The following is a 21,831-nucleotide window of genomic DNA, read 5'->3' on the forward strand; positions in this document are numbered from 1 at the left end:
AGAAGTACTTTAAGATAACTCTTATCTTCCCATTAACATAATGAATTCTGCTCTCTAATGCTGACTGTCACCTGAAGAACCAGAAGCAGCTGAAACTGCATTTTGCCTACAGCAGGAACAGTATTCTGATGCTGCTGCACAAAACATACCATTATTTCTGGTAGTCTTTGTAACCTGAACACGCTATTCAATTGAATATCTTTTTTGCGATGAGTGAGATTAGTTGCAAAGAATGATACAGGGATTACAGTTTAAAATTTTGCCCTGTTTGCCTGGTTCTACTGGTACTAGCCATTATATCTATGGGAAATCCGTCTCACAGTGGTAAAAACTTTCAAAATGGTAGAGTCACCAAATTTATGTATCCATATATGTAAAAACACACCAAGGAATGAGAGTGGCCAAGAACGGTTCAGAAAATAAAAAATAGTCACCCTGAGTGGTAATCAGGAGCTGCATTTTATTAACGTTAGTTTGCCCTTCTGGAACAATAAAAACATCCTATGAGAGCAATAATGCATTTCATAAAGTGAAGCTATACAATTCAGAAGGGATGGTGGAAGGTGCTTGGGGCATTGTGCCAATGTAATTCAGATGTGCAATTATCTCTGCATAACCTCATATCTTTCAAATGTTATTTATGATCTATATACTTGTTGTAAAGTACCAGGAATAAAAGCTGTGATCAAATTGGTTGAAGATTACAAACCCTGTAATTACTTCCCAAAGAACATGAATGTGGGGATTATGCAGCTTCTTCAGCCAAAGTATCACTACTCCAGTCCACATATTTTTTAAATCAATTATACTTTTCTGAATTCTACTTACCATTTTATTTGCAGTACACTGGGCACAGTTACATAATCAAAACATATAATATCAGAAACAGAATGTACAAAACACACAGGGTGAAATACTTACTGAAGTCAAAGGCAAAACTCCAATGGGGAGTTGCTTGCTTGCCTCTAGAACATAGGAAGGGAAGGGCCTTTCAGTGGGTATACTGGTTCTTGCAGATAATATGGGGTGGTGGTGATGAAAGTCATTCATCCTCACTAATGATTACCCCCAATAGGATTGTGCAGGCTCCATGCATTTGCTGTTTAATGTGTATTTCAGGTTACTGAAGAAGATCATGAGGGTCAAGGTTGTTAAAATTGGAAGCTCCTAAATCCATATTTAGTTACCTGCTTGAATTTCAAAAGTGCTGAGCACCGAAATAGCATTCTACAAAGTCAACTTTAGGCTCCTGTTTTTAAAAATTAGGTCTGAGAGGTTTTCATCTATTGTTACCTGAATGCTGATGATTATACTCATCTGTACTTTTTATTCCCCACTTCAAATCTAGACTTTATAATCTCTTTGCCTTCCCAATACCCGACCAACATAGGATTTTCCATGAACTTTCATTCAAAATATCCTGAAAGTAATGCTGGCAGGCAGATGGAAGCCTCTGGAGAAAATGAGAGAGATGGCAACTTCATCCTTTGAGACTATGCCAGATTCTTGGATTCTGTGACTTTGCCATTCTAATCTGGGCCTGTCCATATACTTATCCACCCCTTAGTTACCTCCACGTGAGATTTCAGAACTTGGGGCTGATCTTGATGAAGAATCAAAAGCATCAGCTAGCACATAATGTGCCTTCCTATTTACTAAATGGGGAACTTCAGTTGGAACATGTTACAATTTTGCTCTGGGATGTGAACTTCTATTTTTGCGTCCAGGTAGAAAGCAAAGTGCTGATGAGTATCTCTAAAGCACTAAAAATAGCCAGTCTATGAAACCACATCTTCTCCCAAGCCCCACTACAGCAATTATGGTTATGCAGAGATGAAATCAGAAAGGCTAAGGCACAAAATGAGTTATATCTAGCAAAGGGCACAGAAGGCAATACAAAGCTGTTCTATAAATACATTAGGAGCAAGAGAAAGACAAAGGAAAGTGTAGGTCTTTTACTTAGCAGGGAAGGAGCTTATAATCAAGAAGGTTGAAGTGTTTAATGCTTACTTTGCTACATTCTTCACTGAAAAGGTTAATGGTGATCAGATATACAACACCATTAATATTAACAAAAGGGGGGAAGGAACACAAGCCAAAATAATGAAAGAACAGATTAAAGTATATTTAGATATGTCATCATGACCTGATTGAATTCATCCTGGGGTACTTAAGGAACTAGCTGAAACAATCTCAGAACCTTTAGCATTTGTCTTTGAGAACTCATGGAGGATGGGTGGGGTCCCAGAGGGCTAGAGAAGGGCAAACATAGTATAGATCTTTAAAAGGGGGAACAGTCAGATGAGGATGTTGCAGAGATCACATGTATTTTGGGCTAGGCAGCCCCAATGAAACACTGATAATGGATGAACATGACATAACAAAGTATATGTTTAGGTAATAACAGTATGGTCTCACTGGTGTTAAATCACAATGATGAATGACTTTAAAACACCTTTAGAGCTCAATATTTGCTAGTAATTTTCTGTTTGGAGTATTTCATTGCTATTAGGAAATGTATAAATGCAAATGAGAAAACTGTCAGGCTCAGATATTTAGTGCAAAAGCCTCAACCTGTGGAAGCTGCACCACTTATCATGTTAAGTATTTGCCTTCTGGCACAAGTCTTTACTGGTGGAACAAATTAGCAACTAGCCTAATTTTCCCAGGACCATCAGGATTTGGAAGAGATTGTCTCACATCCTGCAATACCAACTGGGAGAATGCAATAAATCAATTTTTTTAAACCCCCAAACCTTTCTTTTTTGTTTCAGGCTGCCATCTGTAAATGTGGCCACTTTAGAACTCTGCAACTGCAAACAGCCGACGTGGGGAGAATCTCATTTAACAACAAATCACAACATTCCATTTACATCCAGAATTCTGTGTTATACTCTAAAATACATAGCCCTGGTCTACACTACGAGTTTAGGTCGAATTTAGCAGCATTAGATCGACTTAACCCTGCACCCGTCCACACGATGAAGCCATTTTTGTTGACTTAAAGGGCTCTTAAAATCGATTTCTACACTCCTCCTCGACGACGGGATTAGCGCTGAAATCGACATCACCAGGTCGAATTTGGGGTAGTGTGGACGCAATTCGACGGTATTGGCCTCCAGGAGCTATCCCACAGTGCTCCATTGTGACCACTCTGGACAGCACTTTCAATTCAGATGTACTAGCCAGGTACACAGGAAAAGCCCCAGGAACTTTTGAATTTCATTTCTGTTTGGCCAGCGTGGCGACCTCATCAGCACAGGTGACCGTGCAGTCCCAGAATCGCAAAAGAGTTCCAGCATGGACTGAACAGGAGGTACTGGATCTGATCGCTGTATGGGGAGATGAATCCGTGCTATCAGAACTCCGTTCCAAAAGACAAAATGCCAAAATATTTGCAAAAATCTCCAAGGGCATGATGGACAGAGGCTACAACAGGGACCCGCAGCAGTGCTGCATGAAAATTAAGGAGATCAGGCAAGCCTACCAAAAACCCAAAGATGCAAACAGCCGCTCCGGGTCAGAGCCCCAGACATGCAGCTTCCATGATGAGCTGCATGCAATTCTAGGGGGGGGCCCTACCATTACCCCACCCCAGTCCGTGGACACCTGCAAGGGGGGAGTCTCATGCAACAGGGAAGAGGATTTGGGGGATGAGGAGGAGGATAGCGCACAGCAGGCAAGCGGAGAAACCGTTCTCCCTGACAGCCAGGAACTGTTTATCACCCTGCAGACAGTACCCTCCCAAGGCGGGCTTCCGGACCATGAAGCTGGAGAAGGCACCTCTGGTGAGTGTACCTTTGTAAATATAATACATGGTTTAAAAGCAAGCATGTTTAATGATTAATTTGCCCTGAAGACTTGGGATGCATTCGTGGTCAGTACAGCTACTGGAAAAGTCTGTTAAGGTGTCTGGGGATGGAGCGGAAATCCTCCAGGGACTTCTCCATGAAGCTCTCCTGGAGGTACTCCCAAAGCCTTTGCAAAAGGTTTCTGGGGAGGGCAGCCTTATTGCAGACACTTTACCCTGCCAGGCCAGTAGCACATAGTCTGGAATCATTGCATAACAAAGCATGGCAGCGTATGGTCCCAGTGTTTGCTGGCATTCAAGCAACATCTGTTGTTTATCTCTCAGTGTTATCCTCAGGAGAGTGATCATCCCAGAGAACTGGGGGGGAGGGGGTTTAGTTGGGTTTGTGCTGCACATTAACCCGAAAACGACAGCCCCTCCTTTTAAATAGCTAACCCAATGGGGGCTTGGTATGGGAAAAGAGGGCGCTGCTGTTTGAAACCATTCCCACATGTTATGAAGGTTGAAGAAGCCAAAAGACTGTGGCTTACCATGGCTCCCTGCAAGCTGAATTCTGTTGCCCAGCCCTGCATGTGTGATCTTTCACACCGAACCGGCAGGCCCTCAATATAAGAGGTAAAACACGACTTTGTACCGAAAGCACATGTGCTATGTAATGTTAACAGCTTGGTTCACCATGGAAGAGTCTACCCATTGTTCTCTAAAATGTGTCTTTTTAAATACTACTCTCCCCTTTTTTCCTCCCACAGCTGCAAATGTTTCAACGCTCCCCCTATCATCTCCGTCCCAGAGGCTAGCGCAGATAAGAAAGTGGAAAAAAAGCACTCGTGATGAGCACTCGTTCTCTGAGCTCATGCAGTCCTCCCGCACTGAAAGAGCTCAGCAGAATGCGTGGAGGCAAACAATATCAGAGTCCAGGAAAGCAGATGAACGCGAGGACAGGAGGGACAAGCGAGATAAGAGGTGGCAGGAGCAAGATGAGAGGTGGTGGCAGCACGATGAGAGGAGGCAGGATGCAATGCTGAGGCTACTGGGGGATCAAACTGATATGCTCCGGCGTCTGGTGGAGCTGCAGGTAAGGCAGCAGGAGCACAGACCGCCGCTGCAGCCCCTGTGTAACCGCCCGCCATCCTCCCCAAGTTCCATAGCCTCCTCACCCAGATGCCCAAGAACGTGGGGGAGGTGGGGCTCCAGGCACCCAACCACTCCACCCCAGAGGATTGCCCAAGCAACAGAAGGCTGGCATTCAATAAGTTTTGAAGAGCAGTGTGGCCTTGCCCTTCCCTCCTCCCCTCATCCACCACTCCACCTGGTGCTTCCCTCCTCCTCCACCCCTCTCGGGCTATCTTGGCAGTTATCCCCCTATTTGTGCGATGAATTAATAAAGAATGCATGATTTTGAAACAACAATGACTTTATTGCCTCTGCAAGCGGTGATCGAAGGGGGGAGGTTGGTTGGCTTACAGAGAAGTAGAGTGAAGCAAGGGGGTGGGTTTTCATCAAGGAGAAACAAACAGAACTTTTACACTGTAGCCTGGCCAGCCATGAAACTGGTTTTCAAAGCTTCTCTGATGCGCAGCACGCCTGCTGTGCTTTTCTAATCGTTCTGGTGTCTACTGCGCATAATCAGTGACCAGGCCATTTGCCTCAACCTCCCACCCTGCCATAAACGTCTCCCCCTTACTCTCACAGATATTGTGGAGCACACAGCAAGCAGCAATAACAATGGGAATATTGGTTTCGCTGAGGTCTAACCGAGTCAGTAAACTGCGCCAGCACGCTTTTAAACATCCAAACGCACACTCTACCACTATTCTGCACTTGCTCAGCCTATAGTTGAACAGCTCCTGACAACTGTCCAGGGTGCCTGTGTATGATGGTTTCATGAGCCATGGCATTAAGGGATAGGCTGGGTCTCCAAGGATAACTACAGGAATTTCAACATCCCCAACAGTTATTTTCTGGTCTGGGAAGTAAGTCCCTTCCTGCAGCTGTTCAAACAGACCAGAGTTCCTGAAGATGCGAGTGTCATGTACCTTTCCCGGCCATTCCACGTTGATGTCAGTGAAATGTCCCTTGTGATCCACCAGTGCTTGCAGCACCATGGAAAAGTACCCCTTGCGGTTTATGTACTGGCTGCCTTGGTGATCTGGTCCCAAGATAGGGATATGCGTTCTGTCTGTCGCCCCACCACAGTTAGGGAATCCCATTGCAGCAAAGCCATCCATTATGACCTGCACATTTCCCAGAGTCACTAATCTTGATAGCAGCAGCTCAGTGATTGCGTTGGCTACTTGGATCACAGTAGCCCCCACAGTAGATTTGCTCACTCCAAATTGATTCCCGAATGACCGGTAGCTGTCTGGCATTGCAAGCTTACAGAGGGCTATCTCCACTCACTTGTTAACTGTGAGGGCTGCTCTCATCTTGGTATTCTTGCACTTCAGGGAAGGGGAAAGCAAGTCACAAAGTTCCATGAAAGTGCCCGAACGATTGCGAAAGTTTCTCAGCCACTGGGAATCATCCCAGACCTGGAACGCTATGCGGTCCCACCAGTCTGTGCTTGTTTCCCGGGCCCAGAATCGGCGTTCCACAGCATGAGCCTGCCCCATTGCCACCAGGATGTCCAAATTGCCAGGGCCCGTGCTTTGAGAGAAGTCTGTGTCCATGTCCTCATCACTCTCGTCACCACGCTGACGTCGCCTCCTCGCCTGCTTCTGCAGTTTCTGGTTCTGCACATACTGCAGGATAATGTGCGAGATGTTTACAATGCTCATAACTGCCACGGTGATCTGAGCGGGCTCCAAGCTTGCCGTGGTATGGCATCTGCAGGAAAGCAGAGTTGCAGCGGAAGCGGTGGCTGACGACGGATGCCACGAGAATAGATATTTATAGAGAACGACAAGAGGACCTGAAAGGTGGATTCATGAGAGCAGGAAAGCACAGTTGCAGCAGAAGCGGTGGAGGACGATGGTCAGCACTGCACACATTTCCCAAGGAAGAACACACGTACCCGGGAGCCCATGATAGACAACATGGAGAAATTCGCTATTGAGACAATAGCAGCAGAGTTGCAGCGGAAACGGTATATGACGACAGTTAGCAGTCCTACTGCACCATCTTCTGCCAGCAGCACCCAGGACACAACAGCAGCGGTGTCGGTGAGCTGAGCTGAGCGGGCTGCATGCTTGCTGTGGTATGGCATCTGCGTGGAAAAAAGGCGCAAAACGATTGTCTGCCATTGCTTTCACGGAGGGAGGGGCGACTGACAACATGAACCCAAAACCACGTACAACAATGTTTTTGCCCCATCAGGCATTGGGAGCTTAACCTAGAATTCCGATGGGTGGCAGAGACTGTGGGAACTGTGGGATAGTTACCCTCAGTGCACCACTCCGTAAGTCTATGCTAGCCACAGTAGTGAGGATGCATTCCACCAACTTAATGCGCTTGGTGTGGACATACGCAATCGACTGTATAAAATCGATTTCTAAAAATAGACTTCTATAATATCGACCTAATTTCGTAGTGTAGACATACCCATAGAAAGTGGAAGTACTCACAAAGCAAACCAAATAAACTCGCTATGCTACTTTAGGATTTGTACAGTTAGCTCCACATCCACAATATGCTATGTCATATCCTTGAATTGATATAATTTCATTTTAAAGACTCTTTTCAGAAAATCAGTAAGAACTTCAGTTTTGTCTGCCATTTTAATCCTCTCCTGTTTAGGGAACAAATTATTTGTCACTGCGGAAAGCACTCAATATTAATATAAGTGCTGATCAAATTGCCAGGAGAAGGAATGACTATAGAGATTAGCTACACACTGAGAGCTCAAAGGATAATGCTAACAGTAACATAGGTGTGCAGAGGGGAAAGCAGATGGTTTCATGAAATGAAGCGGCAGGTGTTGCTGAATACTAATACCTATTGGCATGGTTAGGAAAATCCCAGCAATGAAAACCAACAAAAACTCCCCTTAAAATGCCCAGGCACCCTTTCATTTATTGCTGTCCAGGAGTAATCAATATTTGCTAGATTTAGATTGATCTGTTTCAATGAAGATAAGTATATTGTTCAGCAGGCCCAACCAATCAGAAAGCAGTAATGTTGAACTAATACTTTGGAAATTTTTTAAAAATTACAAACGAAGGAAGTCCATTTGAAGTGAGAATCAACAAGCTATAGTTGAAAAATTGGCACTGAAGCCTTCCAAGTGTGAACATGAATACAGAAAATTTCTTCCCATACTTTTCAAATCTTATTTATTGGCAGAAGATGCACAGACTACAAAACTTCTATGGCCAGTACTAAGCAAATGAAAACATTAAACGCAACAAAATATATTTTTGCCCAAAGAACACTGAATTCCAAGCAAGCAAAATTATTATTACACACATCTAAAACACTTATCACCACAGGATCTGCCAGTCAACCACTGGGTTCATCTAGTTTGTCTCAAATTACATCCATTTCTTGCAAAAAGATGACTGCCATCTGTAAACTTGGAAATTTAAAATTATCAATGGCCCAATCATACATCCCTTACTTACATTAGTAATCACTTTGAAAGATGGGGCTCATTATTTGTCTTCACTGGATTGTACTATAGTACCCAAAAATCCCTCCATGGCCTAATCTAGCTAACTGAACCACATGACTTCAGGCTGAAAATTGTTGGGTTCTTTCTGAGATTTTTGACATTATTTAAATCCTTGCAAATTCTTATCTACACTCCTGTGGTAAGATAACTTCAGCCAGTTCCCATTTTCAACACTCCTCCTATCTGAGTTTTATCATTTCCTTATTTTGAATTAAGTCATTGCCCTGGTAGATTTATTTAATCAAGGTCTAAGCCCTCTGAGAAGAATTCCACTTGAAAAAGCAGAAATTTTAGTACATATAATTTTACCTGAAAATAATCTTACAAAGCGCATAAAAAGGATGTTCCTTTTTAAAACAATGATTTCTCATTCATAACTACTCACTGAAATTGTAAAGATAATAGGGATGCTGATGTGGGAAGCCCACAAAGGCATTATTTACTACATTTTAGAGCTAGTTTAAATCTATCCAAATTTTCCTCAATATTCTGTGATACAGGAGGGCCAGGAAGCAGTGGTAGAGTGTTTAGAGGGGAACTATATAAACCCTAAACTAATTAAGGTGTGGTTCCCTGTAGACTAGAAAGGGTTGCTACAGGTTAATTGGAGCACCTGTTGTCAATTAAGACCCTGTCAGGAACCTAATAAAACCCCCGGCTTCAGGCAGTTGGGTGGTGGTGGTGGCGGCTGTTATACCAGAGCTTGGAGGTGTGTTGTGAGATCTGGGAGACCAGAGAACTGAAGTAAGGGAGACTCCATCCCCCAGCATCTAAGGACTGAGGATAACCCCACCTAAGGGGGATGAGGGTAAGAAACCCGCAGGGGTTGAGAGGGGCTGGGACTCAGAGTGAGGAGCAAACCCAGACCCCTCCCTTGCTTCCCTCCTCTATCACCTTCCTGGGCCACTAGCGGGGCCCTTGGTGCCTAAGAGCAGGGGCAAGGGGTGGTGTCTTAGAATCATAGAATCTCAGGGTTGGAAGGGACCCCAGAAGGTCATCTAGTCCAACCCCCTGCTCAAAGCAGGACCAATTCCCAGTTAAATCATCCCAGCCAGGGCTTTGTCAAGCCTGACCTTAAAAAGCTCTAAGGAAGGAGATTCTACCACCTCCCTAGGTAACGCATTCCAGTGTTTCACCACCCTCTTAGTGAAAAAGTTTTTCCTAATATCCAATCTAAACCTCCCCCACTGCAACTTGAGACCATTACTCCTCGTTCTGTCATCTGCTACCATTGAGAACAGTCTAGAGCCATCCTCTTTGGAACCCCCTTTCAGGTAGTTGAAAGCAGCTATCAAATCCCCCCTCATTCTTCTCTTCTGCAGGCTAAACAATCCCAGCTCCCTCAGCCTCTCCTCATAACTCATGTGTTCCAGTCCCCTAATCATTTTTGTTGCCCTTCGCTGGACTCTCTCCAATTTATCCACATCCTTCTTGAAGTGTGGGGCCCAAAACTGGACACAGTACTCCAGATGAGGCCTCACCAATGTCGAATAGAGGGGAACGATCACGTCCCTCGATCTGCTCGCTATGCCCCTACTTATACATCCCAAAATGCCATTGGCCTTCTTGGCAACAAGGGCACACTGCTGACTCATATCCAGCTTCTCGTCCACTGTCACCCCTTCTCGTCTTAGTCCCCTTGCCCCCCAAGAAAAGCACAGGACCCACCATATGAAGATTGGCCATCTTGTCACAATTCATATTGCACCAAAATCTTCTTTGTTTTCTGTTTGGCTATTTAGCATTACTTCCACTTGATTTCAGAATATTTCTAGTATTTCATGCATGATATTTTTGGCATTGATATGAAGATCATGATACTTGATAGCTGCTGGCCATTTCAATAGATTAATAAAATCAAACAAATACAGCAAATAAAATTCTCACATAAAACAGAAAAAAATCACTAGTACAAATGAGATTAGACACTTGAAAGCTCAAATCCTCCCTAAAACTAGAGTTAACAAACTCCTATTGACAAGATATGGCATGAGCTGACAGCCACTTGCAATTTGTCTTTAATTTTATAATTGTAATAAAAACTGGATACAGTTTATTTGTAGAGTTACACAAAGGATCTTAATCAAAACTCTGCATCCAAATACCCCTGGACTTCAGAGGGGTTCAAAATCTGAACTTTTGCAGCTAGCCTCTGACTCACTAGTGGGTTAAACCAAAACCCTGGATCCTAACACACCAAAACTTTGGAGGGAGAATCTCAAACTTACAGTCTAAATTTTATAGCTTGGGCTGATTTCTAGTTTAACATGACCTATGGCCCTGATTCTGGGAAACACTTAACCGTGTGCTTAAGTTTATCCATTGATACATGCTGTTCTGAACAGGAGTGCTTTCCTGAATCATGGCCAATACGAATACATATGTGAACCCAGTTAGCTAGTGGAGGAGGTTAGCATAACCCTTGAGACTCTGACTCAATTACCCTTAGGTCTTGTTTATACTGATTTTTTTTCCTTAGAGTGTAGCATTGGTGAGAGCAATATCAGACTTTCACCATCATTTTGATTTCCTCTGAATAGAGCTAGATGACCTGGTGGCTAAAATGGCAACCAGCAACCAGTCTGCTCTAGCACTTCCACTTATTGCTGGCCCTGGAGGAGCTGCACTGGAGCTATATAGAGCAACAGAGGGAGAATTTCACAAAAAGCTGAGAGTAGACAGAATTAACAATGAAGTTAACATGATACCACTTCTGATTCACATGGGGCCAGATCATCCTACTCTAAAGAAATCTCTTGTAGGGTTAGAGGCGAGTCCTTTAGAGGAGTTTTTCTTAGATGATTCCATTTGGGTGAGGGTGGTGCCTTCCTAGATTTGGAAAACAAATCCTTGCAGGTATACCTTTAGAAAAAATCTTCTCTGTAGATACTTTCTGTAGTATAACTGATTGCACATAGCAAGAGATCATAGAAAGTACAGCAAGGAACTGAACCTTGATAAATTAAAAAGATCACAGTCCATTCTGGTAGAAATGTCTGACATAAATCGTTTGGAAGTGTGCCCCAAAGAATCTGGAGCAAGATCATCAACAAATTAAAACTGTTATTTATATGGACTGACAACGGAAAATCTTTCATAATCAAGTTGGTGTGGCAGCCCGGAAAAACTTCAAAGAGTTGTCCCAATCCACGGTCCTCAAGCTCGTATGAATCTTTTAGCAATTCCGGTTTTGTTATACACTATCTAAAATTTCAATCTCTCATACTTAGCATTTCCTTTTGGAACTGATTCAGACCCACACTTGTGAACTCTGAAAAAGCTGCTGGAGGAGAAAGAGAAGGAGTCATCTTGCTCTACTGCGTGACAGACTAGAGCAGAGGTGGGCAAACTACAGCCCGCGGGCCGACTGTCCTACCCAGCCCCTGAGCTCCCCGCCGGGGAGGCTAGCCCCCGGTCCCTCCCCGCAGCCACGCCATCGCATGGGCGGAGCTCTGGGCAGCGGGGCTGCACACTCCTGTAGGGCAGTGCAGCAGCGTGTCTGGCTCTGGCCGGGCGGCACAGCTGCCAGACATGCTGCTCTGAGCAGCATGGTAAGGGGGCCGGTGCCAGTGCTGAGGGGTTGGATAAGGGGCGGGGGTCCCGGGGGACAGTCAGGGGACAGGGAGCAGAGGGCGGTTGGATGGGGCAGAGGCTCGAGGGGAGGGGGAGCAGGGGACGGGGAACGGGGTAGTTGGATAGGGCAGAGGTTTTGAGGGGGGCAGGGGGGGAACAGGGGGGTTAAATAGGGGGTGGGGTCCTGGGGCAGTTAGGAGCAGGGGGTCCCAGGAGGGGGCAGTCAGGGGACAAGGAGCAGGGGGGGTTGGATGGATCGGGGGTTCTGTGGGGGGGCAGTCAGGGGGCGGGAAGGGGCGGAGGCCAGGCTGTTTGGGGAGGCACAGCCTTCCCTCCCCGGCCCTCCATACAGTTTCACACCCTGATGTGGCCCTCGGGCCAAAAAGTTTGCCCACCACTGGACTAGAGGCTGGATACACACCATCCCCTTCTTTGTAGCCTCTCACATATGCCCAAGTAGATTTGCTGCTCACCCTCCCTGTCTGGAATTACTGGGCTTGCAGAGCATGGAAGTTCCATGAACTGATAAAGACAGGCTGAGAACTCAGTCGTATAAAATACTCTTTGCTGTCTCTCTTGTTTTTTCTTCTCCGTTTTCTTTGCTCTTTTTTTATTTTGTGGCCTGCATCTCCCATTTCTTTACTCACCAGAAGGCTCCATGCTGCTCAAGGTAGGGGTCTGGGAGCCAACTGGTAGTTCCAGTAGCCTTTATAGTGTTCTTGCAGCTCAGCTCTATGCTACAGGAGCAAAAAGAGAAGAGAAGACTGTGCCAGAAGTTTCCCCATAGCTGGCTACATTAGAAGCCACTTCTGGAACAGCACAGTAAGGCAGTCGACTTCCAGGGACCTACTTGCTACTTTCTCCACAGCCACAGAAGCATGCTTGCAGTGCTGGGATAGGTGGAGTCATACTATGTTATTCACCCCTTCTCTCATGAGTTCTGACCTGCCCCTCTCAACTTGTATCTAGTGAAAGAAGTGCTGGCCTAGGAACTAGGACGTGTTGAGTTCCCTCACTGTCCTTAACAATACTTTCCACTCAGAGCTTTGCAAACTGAACATATTGTCCCCATTTTAGTGGTGGGGAAACTTAGTGTAAAAGAGGTTAAATGATTTGGTTGAGGGGCACTGCCTAAAAGTCAGGAGGCCTTTCTAACCTTGGTTCTGATAAAAACTTGCTGAGACCTTGGGCAAGTCACTTAACTTCACAGCACTTCCATTTGTTGAAAGTATATCTACAGGCATTTTTTTAGTTATGAAATAAAATGCAATATATTATCAAGGCCGGTGGTCAGAACAGAACTCAGTCCCTTCAGGCACCAAACTTGGTCTTTCATCCAGTTGATCCCCTGGCTGTTGGGGAAGACTTCTACCATGAATTTTTGCATCATGCCTTGGCAAAATGTCAAGTGAAAAACACTTTGCAGGTTTTCACCTGCCTCGCTGCAGATGTTCATCAGTCTCCTGAAAATCCAACATTTTTGGAGTCCAAAATCCCATGTAAACAAACTCATAAAAAATTCTAAACCTGTTTTCTTGACCAACTGCTTCCATCAATTTTGCCCTGTGAGAGTATTACTGCTTTATTGATAAAATCCTTTATAACCATGTCTGTATGCACAATCTCTACTAAAGCCAACTATACATTTTTTTCCAAATACATAATCATTGCATATAAAATGCAATCCATAAATAAATATTTTAAAACCGAACATATCAAACTGATTACTTTAATTTTTCAGGTAGATATCATAGGAACATTTCCTTTCAGGCTTTACCAGAAGCGCAGAAAGACATCAAACAAATCCCACAAAGAACTTAGATGTATTTTGAACCGTTATGCTGCAGAAAGGGGGCAATCCTGGCCAGCTGTCCCAGAGAGAACTGAAACTTGAGACTTATTGAAGCTAAGTGCAGGCAAAGTGGCTGAACTCAGACAGTGCTGTGCATGGAACGGATATGCAAAAGTACAGGTGAGCTGGGGTCTTGTGTCGATGTGGGTAATCTTTGCTAAGGGCTTGAATTTAACTAGAAGTGAGTGGAACAAACTTCCTGCACTTTGGGCCTGATCCAATTCCCATTAGAATAAATGGTCAAACTTCAGTAGCACAGGATTGGACTATTTATGACTTAACAAGAATCCAGCCATAATCACTTCACATCCCTCCACTCGCATCTACTCATGCTGTTAACCTCATCACAGTCCCCCTGGGAGACTTCTCCAACTCAAGCTATTAGGGTGTTCCTAGCCTTTTATATCTTTGTTAGGATAAACTCCTGCTCCCTCTGAAGCGAGCTAAATACAGCTGAACTATATTAGGATTGGGAGGCTATTCAGAGGACCAAAAAGAAGAGGAGGTTTCATGGGACTAGCCAAGCTTGGGGAGGGTAACCGTGATAATGTGGCTCCATTGGCCAAACTCCCCACTCGAGGGGAGCTTTGCCCAGGCTGGAGTTCTCGGTGTGGGACTGGTGGAGGACAGAAGTCTTCTTCTCCAGCCACAGATTACTATCTGTGCTACTGCATGGCCAGTCTCAGAGATGCAGCCATTACTCCTGTGCTCCCTGATATATAACTGCACATCGCAAAGGGGTAAAAGATTTGATCTTCAAACCCCCAGGTGCTCCTGCCTCCAATCTGAGCTCTGTCTATTCCTTTATTCAGTATTATTTATTTCTCTTCCCAAATACTAGAATGGGGGGGGATCTTTATAAAGATCTAGTAGGTGTAAATCTTGAAAAATAGGTAAGAAGGGTATTCATTTTACAAGCAATGATTAAAGATTTTAATTATACCTTAACTAACTTAATGGAAAAATCAATGGAAAATTTGATCTTGGACAGTCCACCTGGTGCTTTCTTAATAAAATGCAAGGTACTTAGTCACAACTGATTTAGCGTCAAGGAAGAGAAACACAAATATGTCTTTCCACTGCCCCCCCAAATCCTACCAATGTTTTGATGCGTTGTTCTTATATAATCACTGCTTTACATATTTCACAATATTTTCTATAAGGGCAGGGTGGTAGAAAGGGATACCAGCTAGAGGTTTGTTGTTACCTTGCTTCAGTATGCTTTGAAGGACCTGGAAGTACTCCTCTCATGGGAAGAAGTTAGAATTATGAACTTTTTTCCCCCTTCAAATAGTTAGTCTCTAAATGTCTTTTTCTTTCTCCCTCCCCAATTTATTTGACTAGAATGAAGGACAGGAAAATGGAACTGTATTCAGATACTGAAACTGAGACAGATAAAGTTTACTGGATTTCAAGCGAAACCTCTGGTATTAAGAGGCAATACAGAGTGTCTGAGCTTGCAGTTACATTCCATTCCATTCCTTTCCATTAGAAGGGCACATACCAAAAATATTTACTTATCTTGGTTTGAATTCTGCATGAGGGGAAAAAAAAAACCCTATTCTGTCTGTGACTCAAGGTCAAAGAACTCATTTTATTTTTATGTAACAAAAACTATTCAGCTGAGATGGGCAGATTTAATAATTTTAAAGTGAATTTGCTGATCACTGTGAGATATTGTTGGTTATGTTTTATATTCAGCTAACTTGAGATTCCAAACTGAAGAGAAAATCATACCACTTTACTGCTTAAGATGATCCCACGAGAATGTCTGATTTATAACTTGGAGCAAATGAACCAACCTAGATGGAAGAGGAAGTTCTACTGCACAAGCTAAGCCAAGTGTCCAGGAAACTTTCTTTGAGGCACATCCCCACCCCAACTCACCCACTCCACTAACAAGGCCAGCCTCAATGACCTGCCCAAGATGCACAAGTTTACAAAGGGCAAACAATGAGTAGGCACTGCATAAAAATAACAACCCCACCTATTAGCTCATACTCACTTTTCTCACAATTAAAAAAAAAACCCATAAATCTGTGGCTTTAGGGACTTATTTTTGATGAGGCCCATGTTGTTTCTCTCCTTTCTTGTAGTTGTGAAGGTGGGCTTGAACCCTAGACCTTCAGATAGAACCACTAGTACTTGAGCTAAGAGACTGTCTTCGTTAGCTAGAAGCTGTGGTAAAATCTTAGTCTCTTATGCAGATCAGCCAGGATAGGAAGACAAAAATGCATTATCCTAGTGTGGCTTGTGTAACCCACAACATATACAAAACATTCAGACAGTACAAACACGATCACCACCATGAGTCAATGTACCATGAGATGTGTGGCACAAATGTTCACCAAGACGGGGTGGAAAAGGAAAAGGTAAACATAACACAAAGTAGTGCAAAGATACTACAAAGTGAACACACAAGTTAAAATTGTGGTGTAATTTGTGTTGACTTGACACATTAAGGCCATTATCATATCCCACAAAGATCTGAGTCCGAAGATACAGAAGACCACACAGGTAATCGCAAAGGTAAACAGCACACTCAGTCCTGTTGCCAAGCCATGCTGCACGCAATCCTATTTGTTTCACGAGCTGCTCAGCTGTCAGTCCATGCTGTGAGAACTACAAAGAGTAACCAATTCAAACTAATTGTAACAGTTAAAATATTGATTACTACAATTTATTCTAATGAATGAGCCTACTTCCCTGCCATTCCTCTTTAATATTTAATACTTGTTGCCAAAATACAACAGTCTGACTTTCCAAAGATAGACTCATAGACTTTAAGGTCCAAAGGGACTAGTAAGATCATCGAGTCTGACCTCCTGCACATTGCAGGCCACAGAACCTCCCCCACCCACTCCTGGATGACCCAAAGGCTCAGCAAAGCTACGGTAATTCTCATCCCTATTCATCCTGGACCACGTTCCTTCCTTTCGTTAGCTTTTTGCCTTCCAAAAGACCACAGTAACAACTTTCACCAGGAACGTTTTGGTAGGGCAGCAGGACCACTTCACTGGTTTCTTAACAGAGCACTCTTTAAATACCCACCATGCAAGATATTTTTAGGGTATTGTTTATTTATTTTCTTCCTTTCCTCCCTCCTCCCAATTTTGGTATGGTTTGGTTTAGTTTCTTGCCTACTACATACTCTACCTCAATTCACCAGTATTAGTACCCACCCTCCATTTAAAAGCATACAAAGTTGAAATAAAACTGTGTAATTGCAACTGGCCAGTTCCACCACTGGATGGCAATATTACTTAGCGAATTACCAGCATAAAGAGATCTAACAAGTTTCAGAGTGGTAGCCGTGTTAGTCTGTATCAGCAGAAAGAATGAGGAGGACTTGTGGCACCTTAGAGACTAACACATTTATTTGGGCATAAGCTTTCGTGGGCTAAAGCCCAATTCATCAGATGCATGGAGTGGAAAATACAGTAGGAAGATATATATATACAGAGAACATGAAAAAATGTGCGTTGCCATACCAACTCTTAATGAGACCAATCGATTAAGGTGGGCTGTTATCAGCAGGAGAAAAAAACCTTTTGTAGTGATAATCATGATGGCCCATTTCAAACAGTTGACAAGAAGGTGTGAGTAACACTAGGGGGAAAATTAGCATGGGGAAATAGTTTTTAGTTAGTGTAATGACTCATTCACTCCCAGTCTTTATTCAAGCCTAATTTAATGGTGTCCAGTTTGCAGATTAATTCCAGTTCTGCTGTTTCTCGTTGGAGTCTGTTTTTGAAGATTTTTTGTTGAATAATTGTGACTTTTAGGTCTGTAATTGGTAGGTTGAAGTGTTCTCCGACTGGTTTTGAATGTTATAATTCTTGACATCTGATTTGTGTCCATTTATTCTTTTGTGCAGAGACTGTACAGTTTGGCCAATGTATATGGCAGAGGGGCATTGCTGGCACATGATGGTATATATCACATTGGTAGATGCACAGGTGAACGAGCCTCTAATAGTGTGGCTGATGTGATTAGGTCCTACGATGGTGTCCCTTGAATAGATATGTGGACAGAGTTGGCAACGGGCTTTGTTGCAAGGATAGGTTCCTGGGTTAGTGTTTTTGTTGTGTGGGGTGTGGATCTAACAAGGATCTTCTTAAGGGCTGGTTGTAAAGAATTGTGGGAATCTATAGACGGTTTGTCTGTAGTGCAGTCACTAGAGCTTGTAATTACTTTTACTCTCTTGCAGGGACAGTCTCAAGCTTAGCTCAAGAGACACGTACGATGCTGGAAGTGGCCTGTCTGCTAAATGGTCTTTGGCCTGTATTTTACCCAAAGTACAGAGAGCCATTCCAATGTGTGACATCTCATGAGCCATCAGGGATGGAAACTACACGACTGGAAAGTATTTCAGTGATGTGCACTAAGATTTTCCAGCCCTTGTGAACTGAGATAGTAGACCTTACAATATCATTATTGAGATGATCCTCATGCCTCCCCCTCCCTGAGAACATTAGAACCACAGTTAATGCTCCATGCCATCCAAAAGCTTTTCTGAAATGACATAAAGCACTGACCTCTAATTCTAGGAGTTCCTGAGAATACTATACCCCATGATAGAACTGAACTTGGGGGGAAAGCAGTGAGGCTATTAAAATGACCTGATCTTCAAAAGTCAGTATAAATTAATTCTTAAAAAGTCAATACTTTTGTTATTGAAAGTTAACTACAGTAAAATTTGTATTATCTGGCACATTACCAACTGGAAAGCTCTATAAACTGGCATTTCTGATCTTCATTGAAAGTCCGGTTTATACTCCAGTCGGTGTGGGGCCAGCAGTCTCCCTATCTGGCTCCGCTTGGCTCCCCGGAAGCGGCGACATGTCCCTGCTGCTCATAAGTGGAGGAATGACCACAAGGGGTTCAGTGTGCGGGAGGGGGTGTAGAACTGGGGGTTGGGGCACGGGAGGAGGTGCACGGTGCAGGCTCTGGGAGGGAGTTTGGGTGTGGGACGGGTCTCGGGGCAGGGGCCTGGGGCATGGGTGGAGAGCAGGGTGCCAGATCCGGTTGGCGCTAACTTCGGGCAGCTTCCCACAAGTGGCGACATGTTCCTGCTGCTCCTAAGCGGAGGCGCGGCGCAGTGGCTCTTCATGCTGCCCCTGCCCCGCCCTGAGCGCTGGCTTCACAGCTCCCATTGGCTGGGAACTGTGGCCAGTTTGGGCAGCACCTGCAGGGAGCTGCCACACTTCCATAGTGCACTTTGATCTATTCCTGTTTCAAAGCACACGATGGAATTGTTAGCATGGGTCAATAGGATTCACACAGACACTAGTGTGCAGCAAGCCATGAACTAGCCTGGTCAACACTACAAAGTTAGGTCTCCTGCCAACAGAAGCACCCCATTACAGCAATATAGCAAAACCACCTCCCTGAACGGCGTTGAGCTGCGGTCCCTGTACTGTGGTCAATGCAGTGTGAGTGTAGATGCTGCATGACCTATGTTGACCCTAATAGTCCTCCAGCAGCTGTCCCACAATGCCCAACACTGATCACTCTGGTCACAATTGTGACCTCCACTGCCTAGGGGTCATGCCCCACTCCACTCTCTTAAAACACTTGGTATATTTTTGACATGTCTTTCCCTGAGCGCCCAGCTTGGGAGCACATCTCCCAGCTCTCCACTGTCATGTGCAGCTGCCCAACTGACTAGACCAGCTACATGATCCAGATGTACCTGGAGAAGACAGGAGGTACTGGATCTCCTGGGACTGTGGGGAGGAGAGTCTATGCAGGCACACCTATGGACCAGTTGTAGACATGTGGACATCTATAAAAAAATTGCACAGGGGATTCAGGCGAAGGAGGACGACAGGGACCAGCAGCAGTGCCACATGAAAGCAAAGGAACTGCGGTATGCATATGCCACAAGATCTGGGAGGCCAACAGTTGATCTGGTGATGAGCTGCAGACCTGCTGGTTTTACGATGAGTTGCATGTCAGATCTGGCAGACATGCAAGTATGCACCAGCACCCCGCAGACTACCATGGATACCTCAGTGGAGCCCAAGACACAGACCCCTGCCATAAGTGAAGAGGAGGAGGAGAGGGACACATATTGGGGTGGGGGTGATGTAGAGGATCCAGCTATGCCACAAACCAGGACCAGTTTGAGACTCCGCTGTGGTCCGGCTAGTCCCACCAGCCAAACACGGACAAGCCCGATCCAGAGAACCCTCCTCGGGTAAGTGCTTTTTCCCTTACAGTGTTTAAAAACAATTGTGGCACCTGGCCCATCCCAAATTACCAAAGGCCACATGTATCAATATTTAACTGTCTTACTCATACAGGAAGAGGTAACAGTACAACAAACAGAGCTAGAGTTATCTGCTTTTCATTCCCCTGTAGGATTAGGAGGACGAAGGAGGGCATATAGAGCACCCTGTTGATTTATATAGGGATGTCCCTTGTATCCTCCTGAGAGATCTCAATGAACCTTTCATGGAGATACTCTGCAATCCTCTCCCAAAGGTTTCTAGGATGGCCACCTTATTTTTTCCTTGGCAGTAGGACACCCCGCAACGATCTACTTGGTACCACGGGTCAAATCCCTATCCCTATTACTCCACACAGGCAAATCCCTATCCCTATTACTCCACTCCCTATTACTCCACATACACTGACCTGGGAGAGGCACGGCTACTGTCAGAGTAGCCAAAGCAGACTGCATTTCTGCACTTGAATGGACAGATCTGTGTGCTTTCTAGTTAAAATTCTGTTCAGTTAATTCATGTTTGTATTGTATTGTCCTTTTTTATTTGTACACTGTCTTTTCCCCACTATTTTTGTCAGACAATAAAATTCTATTTTTTGTAAATAAATTAATCTTTATTAGTTCACCAAGCACACTGCAGAGTGTATGGCAGGATTCAAAGCACCCAGCACTTGTAAATGCACAGCACCACAAAATTCATAAGTTCAAGAAACCACCAAGTAATATCTGTACACATACAGCAAGCACTGCATAATTCAGTTTCAGTGAAAGACCATGTAACAGTTATAAATGCACAGGAAATCATAGTAATTCAAAGGTTTATTATAATACACGGTGTCGTATGTATACATGCACATCAAGCACTGCACAATGCCTAACAGCCTGCAAACCTACAGGGCCAGGGCATAGTCAAGCACAGCACATTAATGTGGCTGACTATTACAGTGTTTTTTCAAAGCCTCCTGCAACTGCATAGCTCTATAATGGGCTCTTATAACGGCCCATGTGTCTGGCTGTTCAAACTCAGCAGACAGCCGCTCCACCGTGGCGGCAACTTTCCCCCCTTTCTCTCACATATGTTATGCAGGACACAACATAGAGCTATAATTATTCAGATATTTTTCTCACTGAGATCCAGTCTAGCAATCCAGTCTGTCAATTAATCACAGTTAACTCATGCGATTAACTCAAAAAAAATTAACTGTGATTAAAGAAATTAACTGGGATTAATCACAGTTTTAATAGAATACCAATTGAAATGTATTAAATATTTTGGATTTTTTTCTACATATTCATATATATTGTATTTTGTGTTGTAATTGACACCAAAGTATATATTTTTATTTATTTTTTTATTATTATTTATATTTATTATTTTTTATTCCAAATATTTGCACTGTAAAAATGATAAACAAAAGAAATAGTATCTTTCAATTCACCTCATACAAGTACTGTAGTGTAATCTCTTTGTCGTGAAAGTCCAACTTACAAATGTAGATTTTTTTTTTGTTATATAACTGCATAGATAACTTCTGCTGGTAGCATCTGACTCAGATAATGAAAATGAACATGCATTGATCTGCACTGCTTTGGATTGTTATCAAGCAGAACCCATCATCAGTATGTCCCCTGGAACGGTGGTTGAAGCATGAAGGGACATATGAATCTTTAGCGCATCTGGAACATAAATATCTTGCGACGCTGGCTACAACAGTGCCATGCAAACGTCTGTTCTCACTTTCAGGTGACATTGT

The 21,831-nt window shown here is 44.0% G+C and overlaps 1 protein-coding gene across 18 annotated transcripts in view; it reads right to left on the reverse strand.

The window, feature by feature from the left end:
• Positions 1-21,831, reverse strand: part of CTPS2 (CTP synthase 2) — a 144,718-nt gene that overhangs the window by 40,310 nt on the left and 82,577 nt on the right. The window lies entirely within an intron of this gene.

This window comes from Lepidochelys kempii, chromosome 1 (assembly GCF_965140265.1).
Source record: "Lepidochelys kempii isolate rLepKem1 chromosome 1, rLepKem1.hap2, whole genome shotgun sequence".
Taxonomy (NCBI): domain Eukaryota; kingdom Metazoa; phylum Chordata; order Testudines; family Cheloniidae; genus Lepidochelys; species Lepidochelys kempii.